This window comes from Monodelphis domestica, chromosome 4 (assembly GCF_027887165.1).
Source record: "Monodelphis domestica isolate mMonDom1 chromosome 4, mMonDom1.pri, whole genome shotgun sequence".
Taxonomy (NCBI): domain Eukaryota; kingdom Metazoa; phylum Chordata; class Mammalia; order Didelphimorphia; family Didelphidae; genus Monodelphis; species Monodelphis domestica.
Window position 1 is genome coordinate 38,388,168 of NC_077230.1, and position 27,372 is coordinate 38,415,539.

At 37.4% G+C, this 27,372-nt stretch overlaps 1 long non-coding RNA gene across 1 annotated transcript in view; it reads left to right on the forward strand.

Annotated features, from left to right (window-relative positions):
- The window catches only part of LOC103103985 (uncharacterized), a 68,217-nt gene that overhangs the window by 24,827 nt on the left and 16,018 nt on the right, over positions 1–27,372 (forward strand). The window lies entirely within an intron of this gene.

Here is a 27,372-nt window from a genome sequence, read left to right on the forward strand (position 1 = left end):
TGGTCAGCAAAGACAGCGCTGCAGTTGGGTGAGAGAGTGAAAAAAACGAGATTGGTGTCCCCTACTGGGTTTAGAACCCAGTCTCTAGGTTTTTAGCTTCTCGAAAGGTTATCCTTTTCGTTCAGCAGCTGAGGGTGGAGCTTTGAGGATGTTCCTAAGGAGGAATTACGCCGTAGTTTTCCTTCTCAGGTTCAGGGAACTGGAATCCTCGCTTTAAATAGAGACCCGAATGGCTCGTTTCAGGTTGGCTTTTTTAAAAGTATGGGGAGAAAGAAGGAATGGAGGGTGGAGAAGACGAACGCTTTTTTTTTTTTTAATTCCTCCGAGAACACTAGTCTCCTTGAGAGAGGATTGTGAACTTGGGATAGACAATGATGATTAGGTGCTGTTCCTTAAGGAGAGAGAAGACAGCCAAAGGAAAGGAGGGAGGAGCCTTTAAAGACCTGGCGGACTCAATCCAACTGGAAAGGGCAGTCTGCCAAACACCTCCGGCCCAGGGCGCTTAACTCTGGGGCTTCCAGAACCAGCAGGTGGACGCCTCTGACCTCACATAGAGGGGAGACGGGGGCTGGGCATTGCACTGATAGAGCTGTCAGACCTCCCTTTTAAAAGACAAGAAAGGAATTTGAAAAAATTGTTCTGTCACCGTGTGACTAGAGCAGGAAAAACAAAACCAAACAAAAAACGACCTTACTATTTGGGCAAAGTGATCGTAGCGTGGGGGTCTAGTTATTATTTAAATAGGAAAATTTTCATTTCTGTCATTTAAAGTGTTTCATTGCCTTAAATCTTGTATTGAGGGATTTTATTTTGAATCACAATCCCTTAGCCCCAAACCAAACTAGTTAGACCAGAAAAGGTGACTCAGAGGATTATCTTCCTACTGATCTTACTTTCTAGAGAAAAGGTTCTCAAAGTAGATATTTTAAAAAAGAATGAGAAGAGGACATTTTTAGAAACCAAAGTATTAATCTAATTAGTTAATTTAAAAACAACTTCTTTCTTAAGAGACTACTGAATTGTGTAAAAAGCCTCAGGGTAACATTGAAAATCTGCTCAGGCTACAGGGTCCCTCATGGTGCTGTGTTCTCTTCATACATGTGTTCTGACAAATTGATCTTTTTATCTACCATTCACTGTTTCATATGATCACATTAAAAAACCAAGTTTTGTAGTACACCCTGATTTTCATGTGGTACATTTTCTCCACGAATTAGCTGTTGCAAATGCATTTTCTTTCCATGAGGCTTAGATATTCTGAAAATCCCAGCCTCTGTTGCCAGCACACAATTGCACTATTTTCTGTAGAAAATAGCTAGTTCCAACACCAAGGGCTAATAAATAAATAAACAAGCTATCCTAGTCAAAAGTAGGTTAACTAGCTCCTAATTCTCTTTGATTAGACCTTTCATTTGTAAACTTTGGGAAAAAAAAGACTCCTTTGTAATTGAATACTTGAAATATCTTGAAATAAAATTGATTTTAGTTGAGTTAATTTAGTTAATTAGATAATTTAGTTTTGTTCGATTGCTGATTTTAAAAGTTAATATGGCAGAATTCACATTTTCTCAAAGCATTCTTTGGACCTTGGGAAAAAAAAAAACTCATTTTCTAACTTCTGCCTTCTTACACTCCTGTTATCTGATACAAAATGTGCTATGCTTGTGTGCATGTTTATATATATGTGTATATATGTATATACATATATAAATGTTACCAGGGAGTGTTTATAATAAGCATACCTTTGCTGAATTGGTTGGTTTCTTTTATCAGACCAGTGTCCTTTTTTTTTTCAGTTATAAATTATCTTTACCCACCTTTCCAAAATTGAAGGGACTTAGGGTAGGACCCATGGATGTCTCTCAGAAAGGGCATTGGTGGTAGTGTTATTAAGGCAATAAAAGATTCTGTGAAAAATGATTAAGGATTTGGCAAGGTATATGCATGGAGAATCATGTTCTTCCTCTCCCCTTGTAATGTTGCATATAGTGGTAGCAATAGGAGTGAACCTAGGGTCTAGGGGGAAGGAAATGATAGCTCTTCTTCTTTCTGTATTGGTCCTGGATACTTTCCCTCCAATGGTTATTCTAGGTTCCCTTCCCCAGTTGTCTGTAGTGTTATAAGAAATTTATTTAATGCTCATTCTGCCTCCTTAGGAACATTCTGTTACTTTAAGAAGCCAGAGCAGACAGCTCTGTAAAAGGCCTATGATAAAAAGAGAGAATTCTGTGAGTTCTGGGTCCGGTCTCTGACTTCCTTGGGATCAGGTTGCTGGGTCATTTCTCACAGAAGATCTGTTAGTTATTTTTAGACAGTGACTTTGAGAGTTAGAGATACATCTAAGAATTTGAGTTCAAGTCTGTTCTGGGGAACTTTTCTCCTGAAGTAAGAAGCAGCTGCCAGAGCGTCCACTCACTCACATGCAGGCCTGTGTCAGTTTCTATCCACCAAGAGAGTCTAACAGTTATCTGACAGTTGGCTTCAGGCAGTTTTGGGTTTTAAATAAATTACTTTAAGGAGTTTATTATAAATTTAAGGTTCTTCATTTTAACATAGGTTGGTTTAAATAGAGAAATATTATTTAAGATAGTTGAGGATAGTTTAAGGAGGTCTACTCTGTAGACAAGAAGAAGCTGCAAAGAAAGTATCCAGTTTGGGGAGGTTTCATTTAGAGATTTTAGAATAAGGTTAAGAGATTCCCTAGAAGAAAATAAGGGTTGTATCAAACTGCTTCCAGCTTTCCATCCACTATCTACAAATTAGCTTAACCCTGACAGCTTTAGCTTATCTGTACCAGCTTTAGCTGATCAATACAAGCTTTAGTTTACTATAACAGCTTTTGCATTACCAACCATGCATCAATACCTATTATCAATATATCATCAGCTTAATTATTATAACAGTAGGTAAGAATGTTGCAGGACTTTGGAGGAGATTCCATGGTGGGGTTATTTGCAGCAATAGTTGTGTTCCAGGTCTCTCTAGCTCAACAAACTTTAAAATCTGCTTAGTAAAGGCCATGAGGTAGAGAAACAACATTCCTGCCAATCATCTTTTGGTGGGGGTTCACTCAAGTCTGAGATTTTGCCTTACTGGTCAGCTTCAGAGTTTTCTATAGAAGAAAGAATTCCTAGGTAACATCTTTTTTTGTACTGATCCCATTAGCAACAAAAATTGTTAACACCTGGTGAGGGAAATAGTAGTATAATGTGACAGAAGAATGCACCGGGAAATTTAAAGGAATGTACCAGAAAATATTGTCATAAAATTTTAAATCCTGAATTTTATAAATTGAGGAGCATTTCAGCAAGCAATCTTCCAGAACACAATTCTCACCCCTTAATCTTGTTCCTAATACCCCATTTTCTATTTTGGCTCAGAAATATGTTTTACCCTTAATGCCTCCTTTTGGGGATATTTTTAACTTCTCACTCTTTGCCCTTTGCTTTTAAATATTGAATAAATATTTCCAGTAATATCTCATTTCTCCCCACCCTCCTACTGCTGAAACATATGATTTCTCTATATATTTCCTTCCTTTTCATACCACTTTTTTTCTCTTCAACCCAAGATGGTGATAGTGAAGAAATCATATCTTTAATGTTTGGGTTGAAAAAGACATCGTATTTGGTATCAGATATGATAACCCTTTGTTGTTAGGCAGTTTATTAATTATTTGATCAGGACCAAGCTGATTTACCTTTGCATTGCATTTAATTTTTTAAAAAGAGAGTTTTATACAAAGAGTGTCATAATTGCCAAAAAATTTACCTTTTTTAAAGTTTCTGAGTTATTTTTATGTGCTCTCAAATTCTAAGTAAATATAGGCTATCCCTAGGTTAGGCTTTGAATCTCTATGTAAGTTATAAATAATTCTTATCTAGTTGCTCTGGAAGGCACTTTATTAGGAAAACACTTTGTGTTACTGTCTACACAATGATATCTCAGTGAACAAATTCTCTTTTTAAGAAAGTCAGCCTCAACTTAAAGTTAGGAAAAATTCCAGGCTCCCCATTACTTTGGCACAGGTGGTTTAAGAGAAGGCAGTGGTGTTTCTTCTGAGACACGCTAAGGAATAAGTCTGGAAAGATAGAGGGTTTTATCCCTGCCATATATGCTGTTAGTTGATTGAAAAGCTACCTCTCAAAGTTCAGACTATGAACCTATTATTTGTCCAGCCAGGATAGACCAGTATGTGGTATGAGACACTGGGCAGTTTTAGCCTTCCTCTTCTTAAAGTAGATCTTGGTGAGTTATGGAAAAGAATCCATATCTTGAAGATCCCCTGTACCTTTCACATTCTTTGCACATCTGATAACGAAAGTATTGTTGGATTATATCTTTTTGGTTATTACTCGAAAGTAACTATTTTGGATGTTCCCTGATCAATTGACTTGCAACTCTATGAAGACATTTGGAGATTGATAGATCCACAAATATGTAAAAGTTCTCAAAATCTTAATTAAGCACCTCACCCATGTCACCAGACCCAGACATGGATACCATTTACTAGGTGCCTGTCTTTTTTTTTTTCTAACAACAAAGTTTTAAAGTGATACATCCCTAAGCCCATTTTCCCAGAAGAGTTTTATTCTGAAACTACAAAGCTGGCTTTCTTTAAAAGTTTAGATGGTCAAGCAGTAATATAACCATAGAATGCCAGAGTTATGATTAATTTGCTTTAAAAGATTTTTATTTGACAGTATATATGCTTCTTGAAGTTTTATTTGTCAAGGTTACTACTTAGCACATTTTCATATCTACCCTTCCAATTTCATTTCATTAATTTGAAGGAGGACAGTATTCTTTAGAAAAGCTATATAATAGGAAAAACTGTCTTTTCTTTTGGTGATCAGATCTGTATTTTTAAAGTAGATCACATGCATTTCCTAAAAAACAAAAACAAAAAAAACATCGTATCTGGGAACTTTGGGGTAAAGATGGAATATAAGATTGGAGAATATACTGTCAGGTTCCAGTGTTTCCCATGAAATAAGTTACTATAAACCTGCTTTAAAAAAACTTCATAAATTAGGAAAATGGTACAGAAACATACTTTCAGACTATTGATGCCTTCTGCCTATTTTTGCTTCAAATTCTTAATGTCACAATACATGATCCAGGCTTGTCAACCATGTCACAATACATGATCCAGGCTTGTCAACCACTAAACTATTTTTTTCCCTTCTGATATTAGTTGCCTTAATATTCCAGATAATGATGAATCATTTAGCAGCTGCTAATTCAGGAAAGACAGACTATACTTATTTTACATTACTGTACTTCAAATAGTTTAGGATACAGACAACCAGAGCCGTTCTACTCTTTATACAATGTTCTACCTGCCATGTTTAGGCTATTTCAGTGGATGTCTCCTTGTTGACGTTCATTATTCATTTCAGATGCAGCTCAAGCACTGCCTCTATGTAAAGCTTTTCTTGAACTTCTCGAAAGCTAGTGTCATCCCTTTCAAACTACCATGAATTCAATTACTTTTTACTTCTCTTTTTTATTTTCTATAGACACGTATATCCTAGTTTATTGACTCCATTAGAACGTCAACTGTGTGCAAGTATGGATTGTCTTATTTAGTGTATTTTAATCCCCATTGCCTAGCACATAGCAATCTTTAATGTTTATTGATCTTGCAAATGATAGTATCCTCTGTTCAGCAGGAGCAGCCCCGAGATTTGCTGAATAAAGCCTCGGCTTGGGGGCCAAACATGAAACATAGATTGTGAGCCTGGTTTCTCTTTTAATGAAAAAGGAAGATGATGGTGGCGTGGATATCCAAAAGGATCTTTTCCCAGTTTGAGATTCTATCCTCAAAGATATGATAGTTGATTAGTAACTAATGAGATCACTACCACTAGACTGAATTGAACAATTACTTCCATTATTTGTACATTGTGAATGGCATGTGGCACAGTGGTTAAAGCAGTTGACCTGGAGTCAGGAGAAGTTGAGTTCCAATGTGGCTTCAAACACTTAGTCACTTAACCCTCGTTTCCACATCTCTAAAATGAGTGCAGGGAGGGAATGACAAACTATTTCAGTATTCTTGTCAAGAAAACTCCAGATGTGGTCACCAAGAGTCAGACACATCTGAATGACCAAACAAGAAGAATATGAATTACAAAGTTGATTTGAAGACACAGTCACATTGTTTCTCCCTTCTGCCCTTTTCCCTAGGCTGTAGTCTTCCTGGCCACTACAAATTTGGAGTTGCTGCAATGACATTCAGATAGTACAAAAATGGTCATTTTCAAGTCATTGGGTGGGAGGGAAAGTAGGGCATTTAGAAGGTGAATAATAGAATTTTAGGGTAAAAGACAAAGAGTAATGATTGAGATGGAAGATAGGGGAGGAACTCTTGGCTGGACTGGTCCATTTTATACCATATTTTATACTCAGGTTATGAAGATACATGCTTTCAATGCTCTACATAGAAGGGAGACCATATATCCATTCTTGTCTCGGTTATCTCTTATTTGTTAGTGATCCCAAATCTCCTAGGAATAGTCTATATAATTCCTTGTATTTTTGCGGACAGGGTTTAGGTAGAAATGTTCCCTTAAATTATATTTGGGAGGTTAGACTTTACATTCTACGCTCAAAGACTTGGCTCTTGTTTAATCAATTGCATTCTCAGATAAATGGTTGATGGAGATATGGTGAAGAGTGAGTGTGGAGGTGGTGGAGGGATTTAGAAAATTCAGAGAACTAACCAAGAAACAGTGTTTGATACATCTTCAGGGAAGGGCTCCTTATGTTCAATGTTAGCAGCATTGCCCATAGGTACCTTTTCTCTTCTTCCCCTCCCCTCCAAGAATTGAAAAAATTTTATAAAGAAATATTTTAATGCCCATTTCAATCATATTAATTTCCTATGGGATACAAATTATATTGTAGTATTCATTTAAAAATATATTTTTTAAAGAAGGTCAGGTTTCATCCTATTGCTGTGGGGTCCAGAGCACAGATAAAAGTTTTCGAAACCTGCATTAAAGTTTAAGCACAACCCCCTTCTCTTCTGCATTGCATTGTCAACTCAGAATAGAGAAGACTGAATTAAACCTTACAATGGTTGGAAGGCAGGAAAAATGTTTTGAGACTATCAAATTGGAAATCCTGAGGACATCTCAAATAGTATAACCCCTTTTACCTAATTTCTTTCTACAGCAGTCTTCCAGTTCAAGAAGTCTTAAACTAGGCTTCATAAACTTGCTTTAAAAATATTTGGATAACTTTATTTCTATATAATTAGTTTCTTTGTAATGCAGCATCTTATTTCGTGCATTTATAAACATTATTGCTTCAGTCAGGCCAGCCTTCAAAGGATTCATTGGACTGCTAAAGGTGCCCATCATCCCAAAATGCCAAAAACACTGTCCTCCACTAATAAACTTTTTATGGAGTGGTGAATTGGATCCAATCATTCTGGAGAGCAATTTGGAACTGTGTCCAAAGGTCTTTAAAACCATGCATACTGTTTAATCCAGCAATAATGCTACTAGGTTTGTATTACAAAGAGATCCCAGTACTTTACTACCACTAGCAATGTAATAATCCAGGACACTCCTGAAAGACTGAGGAGAAAGAATGCTCTCCACGTTACGAGAAAGAACTCTGGGAATAGAAACACAAAAGAAAAACCTATGACTTATGACTTGTATATATGGGTATTGTAAAAATTAAATCATATCTCTAATAATAAAATATTATATTTCATGAGGTTTATTTAGGATCATTAGAAATCAAGGAATAGAGAATAAAAAATAAAAACTATGTGCCTATGGCTGATTAGTCCATTTAAAATCCCCACACTTGGCTTACCACTGTACTTGCTGCATCATTTGCAAAGGAAGCAAGCCTGGGAGGTGTTACTGCCAGTTAAATACCAATAATGTGATCTCCCCAATGTGGAGACTCAAGAAAGATTATAATGAATTCTGAAAAATACCAAGGACTTCTGGGGATTTAAGTCTAGGGTTCAAAATGTCTATGTATACAGTATATGATTTGGAATTCTTGCTTTAAAAAATTCTATGGCAAAAATGAATAATGAAAATAGGTTTATAACCCAGTGGAATTGCTTGTTGGCTCTGGGAGGGGGGATGGAAGAGAGGAGGAAAAGAAAATGAATTGTGTAATCATGGAAAAATATTTTTAAAATAAGGAAAAAAGAGATCCCAATAAAGGGAAAAAAAGGACCTGTTTATAAAACACACACACATACACACACAACACACACACACACACACGCACACTTATAGCCTCTTTTTCTAGTAGAAAAGAATTGAAAATTGAGGGACCATCCATCCACCCACTGAGAATAGCTGAACAAGTTATGGTACATTACAAGAAATGATGAGTAGGATGATTTCAGAAAAAAATCAGGAAGACTTGCAGGACAAGATGTAAAGTGAATCAAGTAGAACCAGGAGAACAGTGTGCAAAGTAATAACAGAAATGTGTAATGAACAACTGTGAATGGTCTAGCTATTCTCAGCAATGCAGGTGATCCAAGATAATCCTAAAGACCCATGATGAAAAATACCATCTGCCTCCAGAGAAAGGACAGATGGCGTCAAAACGCTGACCCAAACAAGCTGTTTTTCAGTTCTCTTGTTTGTTTGAGATCTCTTCCAGAAAATGACTAATGAAAAAAATGTACATGATTGCACATGTACAATTGATATCAGATTGCTTACTGTTGGGGAGAAGGGTGGAAGGATAGGAGGGAGAGAATTTTAAAATTTCATATATTAATTTGGGAAAAAATATTACCAAAACAAAACCCCAAAACACTCTTGTGTCATGCATGTTTACAGCTTCCAAGTAATGACTCTTTACTCTCCCTCATACAATCGTTTGCCAAATCTTTCTGTGAATATAGAAATCTGCCTCCACAACATCTGTGTTCTCTTAAGGCATACAAACAGGACCCTAATATATACAGGCCTTCTTCACTTTTCTGCTGGAAGGTTTAAGTATTTTCCTAATTAGTCCCTCTGCCTCAAGCCTCCCCACTCCAATCTAGCCTTCAAATACATGGGATTTTCCAGAAGCACATATGATTATAAGCTAACAATACAATAACTCCCGTATTCAAGAAACTCCAGTGGCTTTCCTATTACCTCTAGGAGCAAATAGAAACCCTTGAAAGTCCTTCCCAACACAAATTTGACCCTACACTTCTCTCCATATTATTTTTACTTTCTCATACAAGAATAGTTAAGCACTGGGGCAGCAAGGTGGTACAGTAGATAGAGTACTGGGCAGGGGGACAGGAAGACTCAAGTTGAAATTTTGATGTAAGACTTTTACTATCTGTATGGCCCTGGGGATGTCACTATTAATTTGTTTGCCTCCATTTGTTCATCTGTAAAATAGGGATAATAATAGCAGCTACCTTTCAGGGTTATTGTGAGGATCAAATAAGAGCATAATTATAAAGCCTTTCATGCACCATCTGGCCCATGGTAATGCTGCATAAACGTTAGTTATAATTATTTTTATTAATCCATCTACACTTCTTACAATTGCTCTTCATACACTGCCCTGCATTTCCCATTTCCATGTCAGCACTGACAGTTTCCATGCTGGAAGACATTCCCTCCTCACCTCCGTCTTACTAGAGTAGAATGAGGTGTGGACCTTAAAGGGCTGCATCTGGATTCAAGAAGCCCTGCCTGCAACTCGGACCTGGGCCTCTTGCTAGCTGTGGGACAAGATGAGGTGGCTCTAGCATATGGCCTCTGATGTCCCAACTCCTAAGTCTATGCTCTCTGACCCCAGGCTCAGCTCAAACCCAGTGTCTTCCTCCTATCCTTTCCTCCACCAACAAAATTATGTTATGTCTTTTTGGAAAGTTGTTTTTCAGTCATATCTGACTCTGAGATGTCCTGGACCATAGCTCTCCAATGCTATGTGCTTGGGAAGGATTCTGAAATGGTTTGGCATTTCCTTTTCTAGTGGCTCCAGTGGATCTTTTTGCCAGGCCATCGGAGGTTAAGTGACTTGACCAGGGTCACCCAGATAGGAAGTGTTGGAGGCTAGATTTACACCTAGGACTTTCTGAGTTCAGGCCTGGGGCTCTAAGCAAAGAACTGCACCTGTCTCCAGTCTGAAAAACTTCTATGTAAAAATTAGGGCAGCTGGGGACACAGTGGAACCATAATATCATGTGGGCATAGGATGCCCGAGCTACAGAGGTTGAAGAAATGTCTTGATCTGGGAGTTTCTGATATCATGGTTATCACTTTCCCCCACTTTTGTGACTGTGACTGTCTCAGGAATGTCTTTGTCTTTTCCTGCCTGCCAAGCCTTTTCCCTTTCCAGGACAAAACTTGTTCATTACCTAGATTCTTCTCTCCTACATCACTCCTCCTATTCCATATAACGTGCAGGACTCCATGACTTTGAAAAGGATTAGGATAGTGATTAATATCCTGAATCAGCAACATTCTTTGCAAGATTGTTTGACTTTGGGATACTATTGTTCCATTTAAAGGGAATATACTGTTTAAAAAGTCTTCAGTAACCTCTGTGAATGGAGTTCCTGGAAGGGATATCATCAGCCAGAGGAAGTTAGGAAAAAGTTTAAGATGATGAGAGGGCTGACAATTCAGGAAGAGGCCCTTCAAGCTTAAATGCCTGGATAAAATTGGAGCTCAGACATAGTTAGAAAACAGAAGCCCAGAGTTCATGATATTTTCCTTTTAGTTTTAAAAGCCTGATCCTAAAGACCAAACTTGAGAAGCAGTGATTTTCTTTGGGTTTGGAATGTTTTCTTGAACATGAACATATAAGAATAATTCAATCCATGTCTCTTATGTACAGTAACCCCTAAATAGCTTTGTCAGAGCTGGTTAATGGAATTTGACCCGAAGCATAAGAGACAGAGAGATTGAATCATATAGCAAGGTTTTATAGTGGGTAAGGAGGTGGGAAAGGAGGAGGAAGGGAGCTAAGGATCTCCACATAGGTGGAGAAGGGGGCAGTCTTTTATAGAGTGGTGGTCTGGAATGAGGTCATCTGAATTGTCTCTAAATTGTTGCTAAAGTGGGGTACTTGTGTCCAGATAATTGGATAACCCTAATGGGGTTGGCTTAGGGGGTGGGGGCTTTTGGTTCCCAGACTTGTAGAATCCTTCATATGGTACAGACAGTATAATAGAACATCAATCCATCATGGATTTGTTAGGTCACAGCATGGGAAGTAACAATGCCCAATGAAGTGGAACTACTTGCTTTGTTCTGGAGTTCCAGCAGGTGCAGGGGAGGGGAGAGGACTCTTGGTTACTGCAGGGAAGGGTGAAAGGGAGGTTTCAGTCCCAGGATCTATCCATTTTCATGGCCCAGATTATATGAATACTTTTCATTTCACTGGAATTTTAGATGGAAACTTTAACTAAAGCAAATGCTTAAAAGTGTTTTGCATACTGGTTCAGGAACATCATTTTAGCCCATTTATCTACTACATCTATCAGCCCATGGTGCCTTTGACTTAATCACTGCACTAAGTGACATGACTCATAACAATGTGTATTGAGCACTAAAAGGACTTTGAAAGTAACTTAATTCAAAACAGTTTGAATACATAAAGTCTTTGAGTAGGAATAGTCTTCAAACTACTCAATAGGAGAACAGAGACCAATTTTAAAAGCACTTCTAAAAATGAAAGCGTAAATGTCATGTCATTTGATATTTTTGTAGCAATGATCACCATTTTAAATTATAGTTATGTGTTGCATAATATTCTGAGGTTTTAAAACATATATTTACATAGATATTTACTTCAAATTTTGGTGTTCTGCTACTTAATTTTTTTTTTGCATGATACATCTATACCCAGTTTAAAACGGTCAAGTAGGACATACATTGTGGACTTCTGTTCAAATTTAGTTCTCATGTGTTTATTGTCCCAGGGTAACAATAGAGCCAACATAACAGCAAAATATGTGGCTAGATTTGGTCCCATATATGTGCTGAACTTCTCTCTAGTTGAAAAACACAATATCACACAAGGGGAAGTTCAAGTCATGGAAACAACTAGGAACAAAATTAGTAAATGGGATCTGGATAGCAGAAGGAGGGAAACCCATTCTGCCCAAGATATTGTACCAACATCTCTGCAATGTCACACACTCTAGAGGACATTATGGAGTGAAGTCATTCTTAGATGAAATCAGACGTTTTGGGGCAGCCCCAGGGATATCCACACAGGCAATAAGAGTGTGTCAGGCATGTTACCTTTGCAGATGATTCAACAAACATCATTTCGAAAGCAAGGCAGGGGGTAGACCACTAGCTTTCACACCCTTTGAATGCTTGCAGATAGTACACCAACCTGCCTAGTGATAGAGTATATAAATATGAATTAGTGGTAGTAGACAGATTAACAAGGTGGACAGAGGCATATCTGGCTAAGAAAAATAACACAGCCTTTGTAGTGAAAGAAATAATCCCTAGGTATGGCATTCCAAATAGTATTTACTCAGATAGAGGAACTCACTTTACATACAACATCCTACAAGAAACATATCAAAATCTGGGCATAAAAGAATCTGTACAACATCTATTGACCAGAAAGTTCAGGGCAGGTCGAGAGGATGAACAGAGAATTAAAAACTGCAGTGGGAAATTTATCTGCACAAACACACCTAAAGTGGACAGAAGTTCTCCCACTTGCACTGTTCCATCTTAAAACAAAGCCTAGAGGAGATTTGCACATATCTCCATATGAGATGCTTTTTGGACAACCTCTTTGGCATGGCCAGACTGAAAAATCATCTTGCATTTCCATTCTAGGAGGAGAATGCCAATTACACACCTGTCTGACAGAAATACAGGATAAGCTAAAAGAACTGAGAAGCTTAGGATTATTAGTGCAAAAGGTACAACTGGATTTTTCACTATACAACATCAGCCCATAAGATAAAGTGTATGTGAAAAACTTTCACCAGAAGTACACCAACAGAACCAAAGTGGAATGAACTATTCCAAGTTCCTTTCACTACACGCACTTCAATTAAAATTATAGGAAATGAACCATGGTTCCACGCTTCTCATGTAAACATCACTTTGCCCAAACTGCTCCAGATGAAACTAATACAGAGATTGCCCCAGATCACATGCATGACCAAACTGCTCCAGACAAAACTGATACAGAAATGGTTCTAGATCACATGCAAGAAGGTCAAACCCAAAGAGAAAGTGACCAAAAGGAAGACACACAAGTCAAGCTCATAGAAAGTGATTCTGAAATTGAATAGTGCATAAAGACAGACAGATCATAATACAAACAGAATGACATCTAACTCTCCATCTCAACCCTCAATCAGTCTATATCACAACATAAGAATATGACACATTCATAAATGTAAAGCAAACAAGACAAACTTCAAAAAATTCATACCCACATGCAAACAATCTGAATCACTCTTACACATACACAAAAGGCAGTCATTCCTACACACATGCATGATCCTGTAAGATCTGGTAAGAAGACAGAAAAATATACAATCAAGGTAAGCCAGCAGGCAAAATGGGTCAGTGAATAGAGGAAGAGAACTGGACCTGAGAAATCTTCCAGGAAAAACCAGAGACTGCAAAGGACATACAAAATACAGGAAAGGACTGTTAACCAAGAACTGTATAGGAAAAGAACTTCCTTAATGTGATGTTAATGTGACATGTTCACATTAAGGAAATGCACACACATACACACAAACCCTAGAGAAAAATAAAGGAAGATAGAATCAACAGGCAAGATGTGAAGAGGAGAAATCTGTAAAGGTTTGAGTATATGCATCCAATAGTACATAGCTAGTACACAGACACAAAAAACTCATTTAGGGACCATTGTCATAAATAAGCACGGTCCATGAAAAAATGCATATTCTGTAAATGAGATTCTTGCAGGACTCAAACAAGCAGAACGACAATACCTTTCTTTCTGGTTGACTCCTGTAAACCTCAAATTTCCTTAGACTTATAAATGTTGGAAATTTCTCCATTGGGATATTTCATACTTGAAAAATTTCTTACTGATAGTCTATTGGAATGGGAACCCCATTGGCATGGGAGGTTCTTTCTCTTCCCTTCTTAAGATTACTTTAGGACAGAAACCCTTTGCTGAACAATGGAAAGGACTTTGACCTATGCTTAAGCATAGAACAGGAATTTCTTTGAGTCTTGATTGATTTTAGAATTGATACAATGGAGATACTTGGAATCAATCTCCACCCTATTCAGTCCTAATAGGATTGAGTAAGGGCTGCAGCCTAGATCAAAATTTAATTATTCCAATCTCTACCATACTCAAGTTAACAGGATTTAGAAAGGGCTGTAGCAAAGGAGTAAAGATTTAATCATTTGAAAATATGACCTTCAACAGACATGTGCAAAAGCCAGAAACCTCTGGGCGGTCCTGGGTTAAGCTAGAGCCTCCATTGGCACAGGAAAATTGATGAACAGGGATTGGTAGATGGGAGAACTGGGAGGAGGAACTTGGATGGTTTCCTTAAAGATAGGAGGGTCTGGAGACTGGAGGAGGTTGAGGAGTTTTGGTCGGGGTGATTGCGGTGGACTCTGAGAAGCCTTGCTCTGAAGGAAGCTGAAGGTGGGGGCCTCTGAGACTGTTTCTCCATTTTGGACACGTGAGTAATAGGGACTGATCTCCTTTCTTTGCCCCAGCTATCTAAGGGCTTGGGCCTTTTGGCCCAGCCTAAACAGAAGGGGTATTTAAGCCCTATTCCCTTCTCTCCCTTTTTCTCTCTCTCTATCTCTAATTCCTTTCTTACTCCTATTGTAATTAAACTCCAAAAAAGGCTGACGGCTGACTTGAGTTTTTCATTTAGGAATTACATAGCTGATTCCTGGAAAGTTACATTTCTCTCCTCAGAGAGGGAGATGCTGTTTGTATCATATTGGTTTCAACCAAGTCTCTGAGGGAACAGAAGTTTGTGATCTTGAAGGCAGCCAGAGTGGGGTTTGCCAGGGAGAAGAGAGAGGGAAATCAATCCATCCCCTTTCTCTTAATACTTGACTCCATTCCACCTCTACCTCACTCTGGTCTTGACCCAGTAGGGGGAGATTCCATTCTCTCTCCTCCCTATATTAGTTTATAGTCTAAAGTAGAACTTCATTATACATAATCATCACCATCACACCCTTTACCCTTAAGGAGGAAAACTTTTTTCCTAGTTGTTCTCTTCAAATTTGGGGTGTGTGTGTGTGGGAACTTTCCCAGCATTGGTACCATCATCTCTAATGTTAAAGAATGTAAATGTAATCTTCAAAATCACTAAATGTCAGGCCATTTCCTTAGGTAATAGGTCTTTCGTTACAGGTTTATTCATTAGATGAATTAATGGAGGAATTTTCTTTTTTTTGTAAAGATATTTTATATTTGACCAATTATATATAATAACAATTTTATACATAAGTTTTCTGAAATTATGTGTTCCAAATTTTTTTCCTCTCTCCCTTTCCCTTTCCAGAGATGGTAAGCAATTTCATCTGGATTGTATATGTATCGTCATGCAAAGCATATTTCCAAATTGTTCATTTTTGTAAGAGAACACTCATAAAACCAAAATTTCAAAATAAAAGCCCAAATGAACTAAAATAATATGTATGCTTTGATCTAAATTCAGACTCCATCTGTTCTTTCTCTGAATGTGGATAACTTACTTTGTCATAAATCCCTCAGAATTTTCCTGTATCATTGTATTGCAGAGAGTAGCTAAATCTTTCACAGTAGGTCATTCCACAACATTACCATAACTGTGTACAATGTTCTCCTGGTCCTGTTTATTTCACACTCTATCAGTTCAAATAGGTCTGTCCAGCTCTTTTCATTTCTTAAATCACAGTAGTATTCCATCATCACATACCACAATTTACTCAGCCTTTCCCACCAGTAAAACTGCTATAAATATTTTTGTACAATTAGTTCCTTCCCCCCACCCCCCATCTTTTTAAAAGCTCCTTGAGGTACAGGCTTATTGGTATTCTGGATCAAAATCAGTGTTTTATAGCCCTTTGGATAAAATTCCAAATTGCCCTCTGGAATGGTTGAATTGGTTTACAACTCCAGCAACAATACATCTGCATCCCAATTTTGTCACATCCTCTCCAATATTCATTTATTCTCATGTTGTCCAATCTGATATGTGTGAAGTGGAGTTGTTTTAATTTGCATTTTCTCTATTCAAGAATGATTTAGACCATTTTTTCATATGCTTATTGATAGCTTTGATGTCTTCATCTAAAAACTGCTTGGTCTTATCTTTTTTTTTTTTAAACCCTTACCTTCTGTCTTAGAATCAATACTGTGTATTGGTTCTGTGATAGAGACATGAAGGGAGAGAGGTTTTGCAGGACTTGTGGACCAAGATGCAAGAACCAGTGTTCCAATGGAATGTTCCCAGGAGTGGCAGTTGGGGGGTTTGCTGGTCATACTGAGAAGAAAAACTGGGCTTTTGGACTTTGTCTCTGACTGGAAGTCACCTGGACATTTGAAGCTGGCTGAAAGACCTTTGTGAGGCTAATTTGGTTTTGGGGGTTTCTCTGGCTCTGAGCAGTTGAAGTTGACACTGAGAAGAGAAACTTGGCTCTGTCTCTCTGGCTCTGAGGAGTGGAAGCTGACCAGGGGAGAAGCTTTTGAGTAGGTGGTCTATTTAAGAGTTGAGCTGGCCAAGAGAAACTGAGACTTTTCTTGGTGAAGAAGAAAGAAGATTCAAAAAAGTTAAAGAAAACCTTAATACTGGTGACATGTGCTTCAAATATAAAAGGAGAGGAAAAAACTGAAATAGTATATTGCACATGCAAGAAAAATATAAAAGTTTTTTTTAATTAAAAAATATGTCTTATAATCATTGACACATTGTGTCAGCTAAGAAAATATAGAATGAAAGGCTTTCTCACCAAAAATGAGATCCATTTCTTCATATCTGGCCATGATCCACTGTGAATGAATTTTACAAGGAAACCTTTTTCATTTTTAAAGAACAGTAGTACAAATATGTAGAAATCAGTATCCCCCAAATTCTCAATAGACCAATTAATTACAATAGCAAACTAACACTATCATATTTCACATAAGTTGCTGTATGACATTTTAAAAAAAAACTTATGAACTGATAGATATTTGTCACAATTTTTACAAATGTAGCAAATCTTTCAACCTAGGTAAACATATTTTTAAACAAAGTAAAACTCATCTAGATATCATTCTGGTGGAAGTAAAATGAGCTGAAGAGTTATGAATAAGAGATGTTCCTTTTTTGGAGGCTTTTTAGGGGTACAAATGCCCTGAGATTAACTGCCCAACTTCCATTCACATTTTTAGAAATGTGGGAGTTGAGGGTTAAATTGTATTTCACTTCAGCTGCTAGAGTGGGCCTTACCTCATATTAGGGGCAGGCAAAAATGACCAGAGATAGTTAAGAAAAATTCTAAAAATCATGTCTAAAGAACCCTTAAAATCGATTTGAGATAATTAGAAACAAAGTAAAACTCATTAAATTTTCCAAAGGTTGTTGTAGCAATGTTTCTGATGCAGTCTATATATCCTCTATGTGACAATTTACAAAGTCAAAAATATAAAAACTGTTTTTATATGGGCTTATTCAGTGTTTGTTCGTTTGGTATGGTTATAGGGAAAAAGCAACAGAATATAACAGTACTTAAAAACTCAGTACATTAAAATGATTTAGTGTAACAGAAGAGTATTGAATGCAGTAATATATGAACTTCAAATCACAAAGTTAAATCTTAAACAAAGCAATCAGCAAATGCAATAGAATACAGAGATTTTTTTATAAAACATGAATCTGAAATGCCTTAAAAATATAACCTCCAGTTTCTTTAAAGTTCCATTTTTTTTAAAATCCATTTAGATGCCTATTGTCAGAAGGCAAGAGATTGGTATGGGCTAGGCAATGGGGTTTAAGCGTCCTGCTCAGGGCCACACTACCAGCAAATGTCTGAGGCCAGATTCCAACCCAGGACCTTCCGTCTCTAGGCCTGGCTCTCAGTTCACTAAGCCACCCAGCTACCTCCCCAAAGTTAGCTAAAGAGTTGTAGAAAGCTGAATTTTTCCCCTGAATTTCATGTGAAGTAAATGAAAGAACCAATATAATTAAAAGATATCCTTTTAAATACCCCATGCTTGTAAGTTCCTGTTTGGAAAAGTCTCTTCCTTCTTTTCCTTTCTTTCTCCCCTCCTGTGATCCCCTGCCCCCAGTCCACATGGAGGCTAATCATAGCCTAAGGGAAAATTATCCCCCCCCCCATTTTTTACCAGCTGATAGAGAGTCCTGGGCCTGGGGCAATGAGTCAGAATTGCTCCAAGGCTAGAGTTTGCAGGGGCAGGGGGAAGGGGGGGGGCATGGCAGGTCACCAGGTGATCGAGATCTGAGTCAAATAGGTCTGGACACTGGGAACAGGAGCTGAGCCAGTCTGGAAGGAAGGGTGGGCAGGTGAGATATTGAATCAAGAAAGTCTGAAGCAGATGGCTGCAGGCCAGAGCTGATCAAGATGGTTTTCTAAAAAAGCATCTTGTAGAAACATGGCTTAAAAAACAAACTAGGCACTAGCTATTAAAGGCTGAACTTAGTTACAGTAGATAAGAAGATTGAGGGTATTTCGTTTTCCCGAAGTTGTTACACCAAACTGTGGCAGTTAAAAATTAGTTTCTCTGCTAGAAGTATTAAAAATTAGTTTCTCTGCTAGAAGTATTAAAAATTAGTTTCTCTGCTAGAAGCATTAATCTGTTTTAAAAAACCCTCACCTGAGATTATTGGGGAACTCTGGGAGCTACCAAGGACTCCTGGGAATTGAAGTCTGGGGTTCAAATCTCCATTTTTACAGGTCTTTATGTAGTGGCAAAGAAAGAATTATTGTTTCTCCCTTGGGGAATGCATGAACAAGTGTCTTGTATGGTTATGGTAGAATATAAGAAATGAGGAACAGAATAAGTTTATAAAAACATCTTGGAAAACAAATATAAACTGAAGTAAAGTGAAACGATCAGAACCAGGAGGACAATCCAGAGTCGACAGGCCGGCTAAACCTTGTGAGGGTAGCCATCGGGTCGTAGACCCCTGGTGAACCAAGGCTTTGCTCACCCAGCATGTGAAGACTGCTTTGGCAGAACAGGTGGAAGAAACCAATAAGAAGGCTGAGGTGGTGATGCAGCAAAGCACTGTGGAGTGCTCAGGGCTTGTTGGAGCACAAAGGACAACAAAAAAAAACATCCAATGCAGCTGAGGAAGTCTCCAGGTGTAACGACTTTTCGTGCCACTGGACCCAGGTTTCCAATGCCAAGAGAGTGGGACTGTCTCTGTGCATCGACTTTTCCACTTAAATCTCCTTCACACACAAGTGTCTTTATGCACACTCATCTATCCTACCATAGATGAAAACGCACAAAGACAATCGTCGTCCTTGATTACCGAGAGACTGCTACTACTATACAATGATCAGTTGTGAAGAACTAAATCATAATAAGCAAAGCAAATTTCCAAGGTAATAAGGCAATCATGATGAAAATGATATCCAGAACTAAAGAAGGAACTGTTGGAGTCTGAATTCAAATCAAAGTATGACATCACCTACTTTATTTCCTTCATGAGATATTTGTTATATTTGCGTTATATCTTCTCTATGAGCAATTTCCATATGAGCAATATGGAAATATATATATATCATATATATATATATTTATATATATCAAGTACTGATGTAACCTATATCAGAATATTTACCACCATACAGAGAAACAGGTAAAAGGAGACAGAGAATATCTGAATCCTAAAATTTCAAAGAACAATTCTCAAAAATTTTCTACATGTAACTGAATAAGATAATAATAATAATAAATAATAAATAATTAAAAAACAAAACAGACTTGAAGAGGAGCAGGTTAAAATAAAAGGATAAATGGAAGCAAATAGGATGGTGGGAAATACATAGTAATCATAAAGGTCTATGTGAATAGAATGAAATCCCCCATAAAATGGAAGTGATAGCAAAATTGTTTAGAAACCAACCTCATGTGTGAGATAAATAGTACATATTACCTGTGATTTCTACTGTTTATGCTGCATTTTTTTTGAATTATCAGTATCTGCCTGAACTCACCTTGCTCAAAAATGTGGGTCTCTTCTAGTCTGAATTGGCTTAGAGGTATGATCAAAAGATAGTGGTGCTATCTATCTTGTGCTCTTAGCCCTCCTATCCCAACTTTGCTGGCTAACTTCTTAATTCTGGGAGCCCTTTTTTGTTTACCTCTAAACTGAAACCAGTTTAGGCCAAGCCCTCCACAAGGAACACTTCTTCGGTCTTTGTCATAAAAAATTGTAGTGGTTTGGTCTCCCCAGGAGGATGGCTAGGAGGGTATTCCTGCTGGGGGTGGTTCTGATTTTCTAGTCATGATTACTAGAGGTCGTTGAGGCCCTTAAAGTAATGAACCCATATTAATTGTCAGAAGGGTGAGATTATCCAAAACTGAAGATCAAGCCATGCTTCCCCGCATGTAGCAAAGTATGAGGTTTCCCAAATATCCTGAACTCTCCTTTACTGTGTCTCAATAAAAATGTTTTTGTTTCATTTTCTTTTGTTTTCTTCTGTTTCTGCAGCATCTGGGTCCTAGTCTTTGCTGAAGTGGTACTGAAAGTTATGTTAACTCAGTGACTCATTGTTCTCAACTCTGCTAGTCAGCATTGAGAGGAGGTGTTGCTCACTTGGTACCTTTGTATGACCCTCTTATTTGTCATGCAGTCATTGTCAGGAACTTATCTATGACCCATAGATTGTCACATACTTGGAGAACTAAGATGTAAGGGCCCAACCTCTTTTGCTGATAATGAATCTATCAGAATCGTCTCTATTTCATTACAAAGGTTTCCAAAATGAGCTGGTGGCAACCTGAGACCTTGCTGATCCCCAGTGATCAGCCATTCAACATGTTGCTACACTGACTTGCTTATTTTTTAATTAAATTTATTATTTTTACATGTTGATACAATTTTAATAATTTTCTGGCATTTGGCAATCTATATTCTTTCACTCTTTTCTACCTATACCCCTCCTCAAGATAGCAGGTAATATGATATATGTTGTAAATGGGCTATCATACAATATATATTTCCATGTTCATCATGTGAATGAAGTTACATATTGTTTACACTAAAGAAAAATTCATGGAGGAAAGAAAGTAAATGTTCTGCTTCAATCTGTAATCACACTTACTACCTTCTGTGGCAGTGGTGAGCCTTTTTTTTTTTTTGGTCACGAATCCCCTGGAAATGCCCAGAATCCCTGCATCACAGAGAATAGTTAATTAATTCACAATTGATCATTCTTCATTATTCCTGTTACTGTGTATACCTTAACATACTTATTTAAAACTTCTTTTAACTTTCTTTGGCCTGAGTTTTGCCTCATTAATCAGAATAAAAGATACAAAGGAAGTTTTCCTTTCAAAATTGCTCAGTGACCCCACTTTTTTTTAACAGTTATAAGTGTCATTGTTAATGAACTGTTATTTTACCTTGAGAAAAATATGCTTCATTTTGCCTCATTTTCATTTTAAACATCACAGTACCATGTTTACAAGAGACACACTTGAAACAGACACACAGTTAAAATAAGTAGCTGGAACAGAATGTATTATGCTTTTTGGCTGATAGGAAAAAATGCACAGGCATAATAATCATGTTCTTTGACCAAAAAAAAAACAAAAAAATAGATCTAATTGAATAGATAATCAGGGAAATTACATTTTACCAAAAGGTATCAATCAGTGAATTGATATCAAATTTTTTATGGATTTCTCTGATAGAGCCCTTCTGAATTATTTAGGGAAGAGTGTCAAATTCAAAAAAATAAGATCCATTTCCCAAAAAATAAATGGTCAACAGAGATGTACAGCTTTCAGGAGAAATAAAAGCTATAGTCATTATGAAAAATGCTCTAAATCATAATTGATTTAGAGAAATCAAAATTCAGACAACTCTGAAGTCCCACCTCACATCTGTTAGAAATGACAAATGTTAGAGGGGATATGGGAAAATAGGGACACTAATAATGAAGCAGAGTCGAAAAGAGGTTCACCTATTCTGGAGAACAAATTGGAATTATGTCTAAAAGACTATTAAGCTGTGACCCGACAATACCACTACCAGGTTTCTTTTCCAAACAGATCAAAGAAAAAGGAAAAGGAGCTGAATATATTAAAATATTTATGGCAGTTTTATGTGGTGGCAAAAAATTGGAAACTGAGAAGAGGATCATTAATTGAGGAATGGCTGAACAAGTTGTAGAATATGATTGTGATGGAATATTTTGTTCTCTAAGAAATGGCAAGATGTATAGATTCAGAAAGATCTGGTTAAGACTTATATGAACTGATGCAAATTGAAGTGAGCAGAAATAGGAGATTATTGTATACAAGAACAGTAATATTGTAATGATGAGCAAGTATGAAAGACATAGCTACTATGGTCAATATCATGCTCCAAAACAATTCAAAAGGACTCATAATAATAAAAAGTGTCCTCCACCTCCACAGAGAGAATTGAAGAACTCTTGAGTATAAATGAAAGCATAATTTTCTCACTTAATTTGTTGGGTGTTTTTGGCTTAATGTGGTTATTTGTATGATTTCATATGTATAATCGATGTGTCTCACAGCTTACCTTCTCAGGAGGTTTAAGACAAATTGGAGGGAGGGAGAGAATTAAAAACTAAAAATTTGAAAAATATAGATCAATTATAAATAGAGAGAGGGCAAGAGTGTGGGTTGAATATAATAGGGATTATATCTAAAAATATAAAATTAAGGCATGAGAAAGAAGAAGGCATTGATATAATGAGAAGGGAAAAGTAGAATGGGGTAAATTATCTCAAAGAGGCATGAAAGTTTAAAAATTGGAGAAGATGGGAAGAGGAGAAAAGGGAATTTTACTGCCATTTTAGAATTGGCTCAATGAGGGAAGAATATACACAATCAATTGGGCATAGATATCTATCTTCCCCTACAGAAAAGTAAAAGGGGAAAGAGGTAAAGATAAGATGGGTAGAGCTGATAGAAAAGAGGGAAAATTGGGGGATCTGTTGGTCAGAAACTAAACAGAGTGAAATAGGATGGAGAGTAATACACAGTAATCATAATGGTAAAAATATATATTTTTAAAATTTAAATGAAAGTTTTCAGACAAAGCAATTAAAGCTTTCTACCATCAAACAAATGCTGAGTATGGCAAAAAGGGAAAATGACAAAACTTGGGGAGGATGTGGGAAAATTGAGACATTAATAATGCACTGTTGGGTGAGTTGTGTATTGATTCAAGCATTCTGGAGAATAACTTAGACCTTGTCCCAAAGGGCTATAAAACAATACATGTTTTTTACAGTATTACCATTATTAGGGGTGTATGAAGTGTTCAGGGAGGGGTAGTATCTCTGGTATGGAGGGCTTGTCGTGCCCTTCTAGGGCAGCTCTCCAGCCTCTGACCCCCACCTGACACCCAACTCTCACTTGTGGCTCCCAGTAGCTGCTAGCATGCGGCAGCGGCCACACCCCGGGCAACAGCTTCGACAGTCTGGCTAAACCTTGTGAGGGTAGTCATCGGGTCGTAGACCCTTGGTGAACCAGGGCCTTGCTCACCCAGCATGTGAAGACTGCTTCCGCCTAACAGACAGAAAAAACCAATAAGAAGGTTCAACGGCTGAGATGGCGACGCAGCAAAGCACTGTGGAGTGCTTAGGGCATGTTGGAGCACAAAAGACAACATGGCCATCCAATGCAGCTGAGGAAGTCTCCAGCTGTAATGACTTTTCGTGCCACTGGACCCAGGCTTCCAACGCCAAGAGAGTGGGACTGTCTCTGTGCATTGACTTTTCCACTTAAATCTCCTTCACGCACAAGTGTCTTTGTGCACATTCATCTATCATAGATGAAAACGCACAAAGACAATTGTCATCCTCAGTTACCTAGAGACTACTACTACCATTATTAGGTATATAGCCCAAAAAGATAAAAAACAAAAAAGAGAAAGCCATATACAAACAAAATTATGTAAAACAATTCTTTTTATTGGGGCAAAGAATTGGAAAGTGAGGGGTTACCCATTAATTGAGGAATGGCTGAGTAAATTATGGCATACAATTGTAATGGAATACTATTGTGATGTTAGAAATGGTGAGCAGGAGAAAAACCCAGAAAGACTTGAAGCGGAGTGAAATAAGCACAGTTAGGCGAACATTGTATGTACTGACCAGAATACTGTACAATCAACAATTGAGAACTTAGCTATTCTCATCAATACAACTATCCAAAACAATTCCAAAGGACTTGAAATAAAAATGGCCATCTGCTTCCAGAGAAAGAACTGGGTTTTCGGCCAGCACTCTTTCATGTGCAGTTTTGCTTCTGATTCACCCTTATCCCATGAAAATCAATTTTCTCTACCTACCTTTCAAGTTGTGTTCAGCTGTAAAACCCTCTCACTCCATTTTGCTGTTGGATTTTGACTCCTGTAGTTTTGAAGGGATTCAAAAAATTGGTTTGGAAGGATAGTCGAGTGGTTTTGGCTTTCAGTGCTACTAAGCTGCCATCTTTGCTCTGCCAGTTTCTTGTATTTTTTAAAGGAATTTTGAGTCTTAAATTCTCTCCCTCCTTCCTCCCCAACCCTAACAGTTGAGATGGTAAGCAATTCGATATAGATTTTACATGTGCAATCATATTAAAAAAATCTTTCCATGGAAAGAAACTCAAACCAATATTAAAAAAAATTAAGAGAATGAAAAATAGAAGAAAATATGAAACATCTCATGAAAAAAGAACTGACCTAAATAATAATCTAGGAGAGGCAATTTAAGAATTATTGGACTACCTAAAAATCATGATAAAAAACTTAGACATTATATTACAAGAAATTATATTATCCAAGAAAACTGCCCTGATGTTCTTGAATAAGAGGGTAAAATAGAAATTGAAAGAATCCACATATCATCTCCTTCAATAAGTCCCTAATAATATGGCAAAACTGGGTAACCAATACAACGCTGGTTAAGTTGTGAATTTATTCACCATTCTGGAGGGCAATTTGGAATTATGTCCAGAGGACTATAAAACAATTGTAAGAACAGTATGCAAAGATAAGATTGGAACATTGGAAGAAAAGATGATTGATGGGCAATGGATTTTGGTAGCAGAGGATCATGGGAGAGAAGAACAGAGCTGGAGAAGCTCCAAGAGGAACTCTGACTTTTTGAGCTTGGATCTCAAGATGTAAGGAAGCACCTTTCCTTGCTAGAGATTTGTCAAGAGCCAACTGAGGATTTCCAAGTGACTAGCCCTGAGACTTCTTCAGAAGAGTGTTCCTGTGTCTTAGTATCTCTGATAACATCTATCAAGAGTGTCAGGTCTCTTCAGACCTGTGAGGGTTTCGGACTCTTGGCCAGAGAGCTAGACTCTCCCTCTCAGCCTATTGCATCTACTCTACTTATTCCTTGACCCTTCTAGTATTAAATTTAGTGTAAGATATAGCGGGAAGGGGAGGTGAAATTCTGGTCTTGCTTTGCAGCAATCAAAACCAAGGACCTTATGGGACTTAGGAAAATAGGGACCCCTCTACCCTCAATCCAACTCCCCACTATCCTAATATCCAACATCTATTAAACTATTCAACTGCAGTCAGATATCACCAAAGAGGTTTATTCAAAGGAGCTTTGAGGGAACTAATCTCTGAGGTGCATCCAGCCATCACTAGTGCTGATCAGGACCCATCCCCTGCCGAGACAGAGAAGGGGAGGTGGGGGTGAATGGGGGTGAGCATTTGTCTTCCTGCCCAGCTTATACACAGGAATATGGGGGTATCCCTTCCATCATCTGATACGGGAGACTTCCCTTCAACTCCCCATCACCTACTTACCACCAGGGAACCACATATTCCTAAATTACACACTTGTATCATGACCCAGGAAGAGTGAGTGAGCAAGCACAGGAGGAGTCACTCCATCTAGACTTCTACCTTATATCACCTCATCTGCTCATCAATAATAGCCTCCTCTAGACCAAAAACACACCCCCAGAATAATCATTACACAAAGCATACCTTTTGATCCAGCAATACCACTACTAGGTCTGTATCCCAAAGACATAAAAAAAAATGACAAAGGACCTGTTTGTACAAAATATTTACAGCTGCACTTTCTGTGATGGCAAAAAATTGGAAACTGAATGGATGCCCCTTAGTTGGGGAATGGGCTGAACAAAATGTGGTATCAGATGGTTATGCAATACTATTGTGCTATAAGGAATGATGAAAAGGATGCTTTCAGGAAAAACTGGAAAGGCCTAAGTGAACTAATGCAGAGTGAAATATGATGAACCAGGAGAGCATTATAGACAGTAACTAAAATATTGTGGCATGATCAAATGTGATAGACTGCTACAATGCAATGAACCAGGAGAATTTTAAAGGAATTATGAAAAAGAATGCTACTCACCTCCAAAGAAAGAACTGTTGGAATATAAATGCAGATGAAACATATGATTTATCTCTTGTTTATTTTGGTTTATGATTTAGGGTTTTGGTTTTATAAGATTTCCACTTACATGGAAATATGGAAATATGTTTTGTGTGATAATAAATGCATAACCTAGATTGAATTGTTTGTCAATTCTGGGAGGAGGGAGGGAAGAAGGGAAGGAGATAACATCAATCAAAAATGAAATCACTTAAATACAAAAAATGTAGGAAACTGTTTTTACATATAATTGTGAAAAATTAATTAATATTTTTTAAATGAGCTCTGCCTTCTCAACCATATTAGTGAGAATTCTGAATAGTTTGACTTTGGGGATTCCTTATTTTCAGAAGAAGGGAAGGGATTGTTTGAGGCAAAATCTCAGCAGGAGGATAGATAGGTATGTTGTTATTGCATAAATAGAACATGAGGTGTGCCTGAGGAACTCCACCAAGAATCTATGTCACTGACCCTTGCTCATTCCAAATATGATCTAATAAAATTAAATATTCACAACGGAAAAATTATTTAAACTAACTGAAAGAACTGATGTTCAATGGGATCATCTGAGGCCATAAACTCATTCATCCATAAATCTGTTCTATAGTATAAGAATGGAAAGGTATGAATATATTTTTATTACCAGACTTTTAGCAAGAAACCTGAAAATACACTATGCCACTATGTACATACACTATGCCAAGAGTTCAAAATGTTCTGTATTATCTTTCTACCATGCACAAATGATCAATTTTGTATTCATTTAAGTACTATCAGAGAACTTTTTCAGATTAAGATGGCATTATTTTGATTTATACTT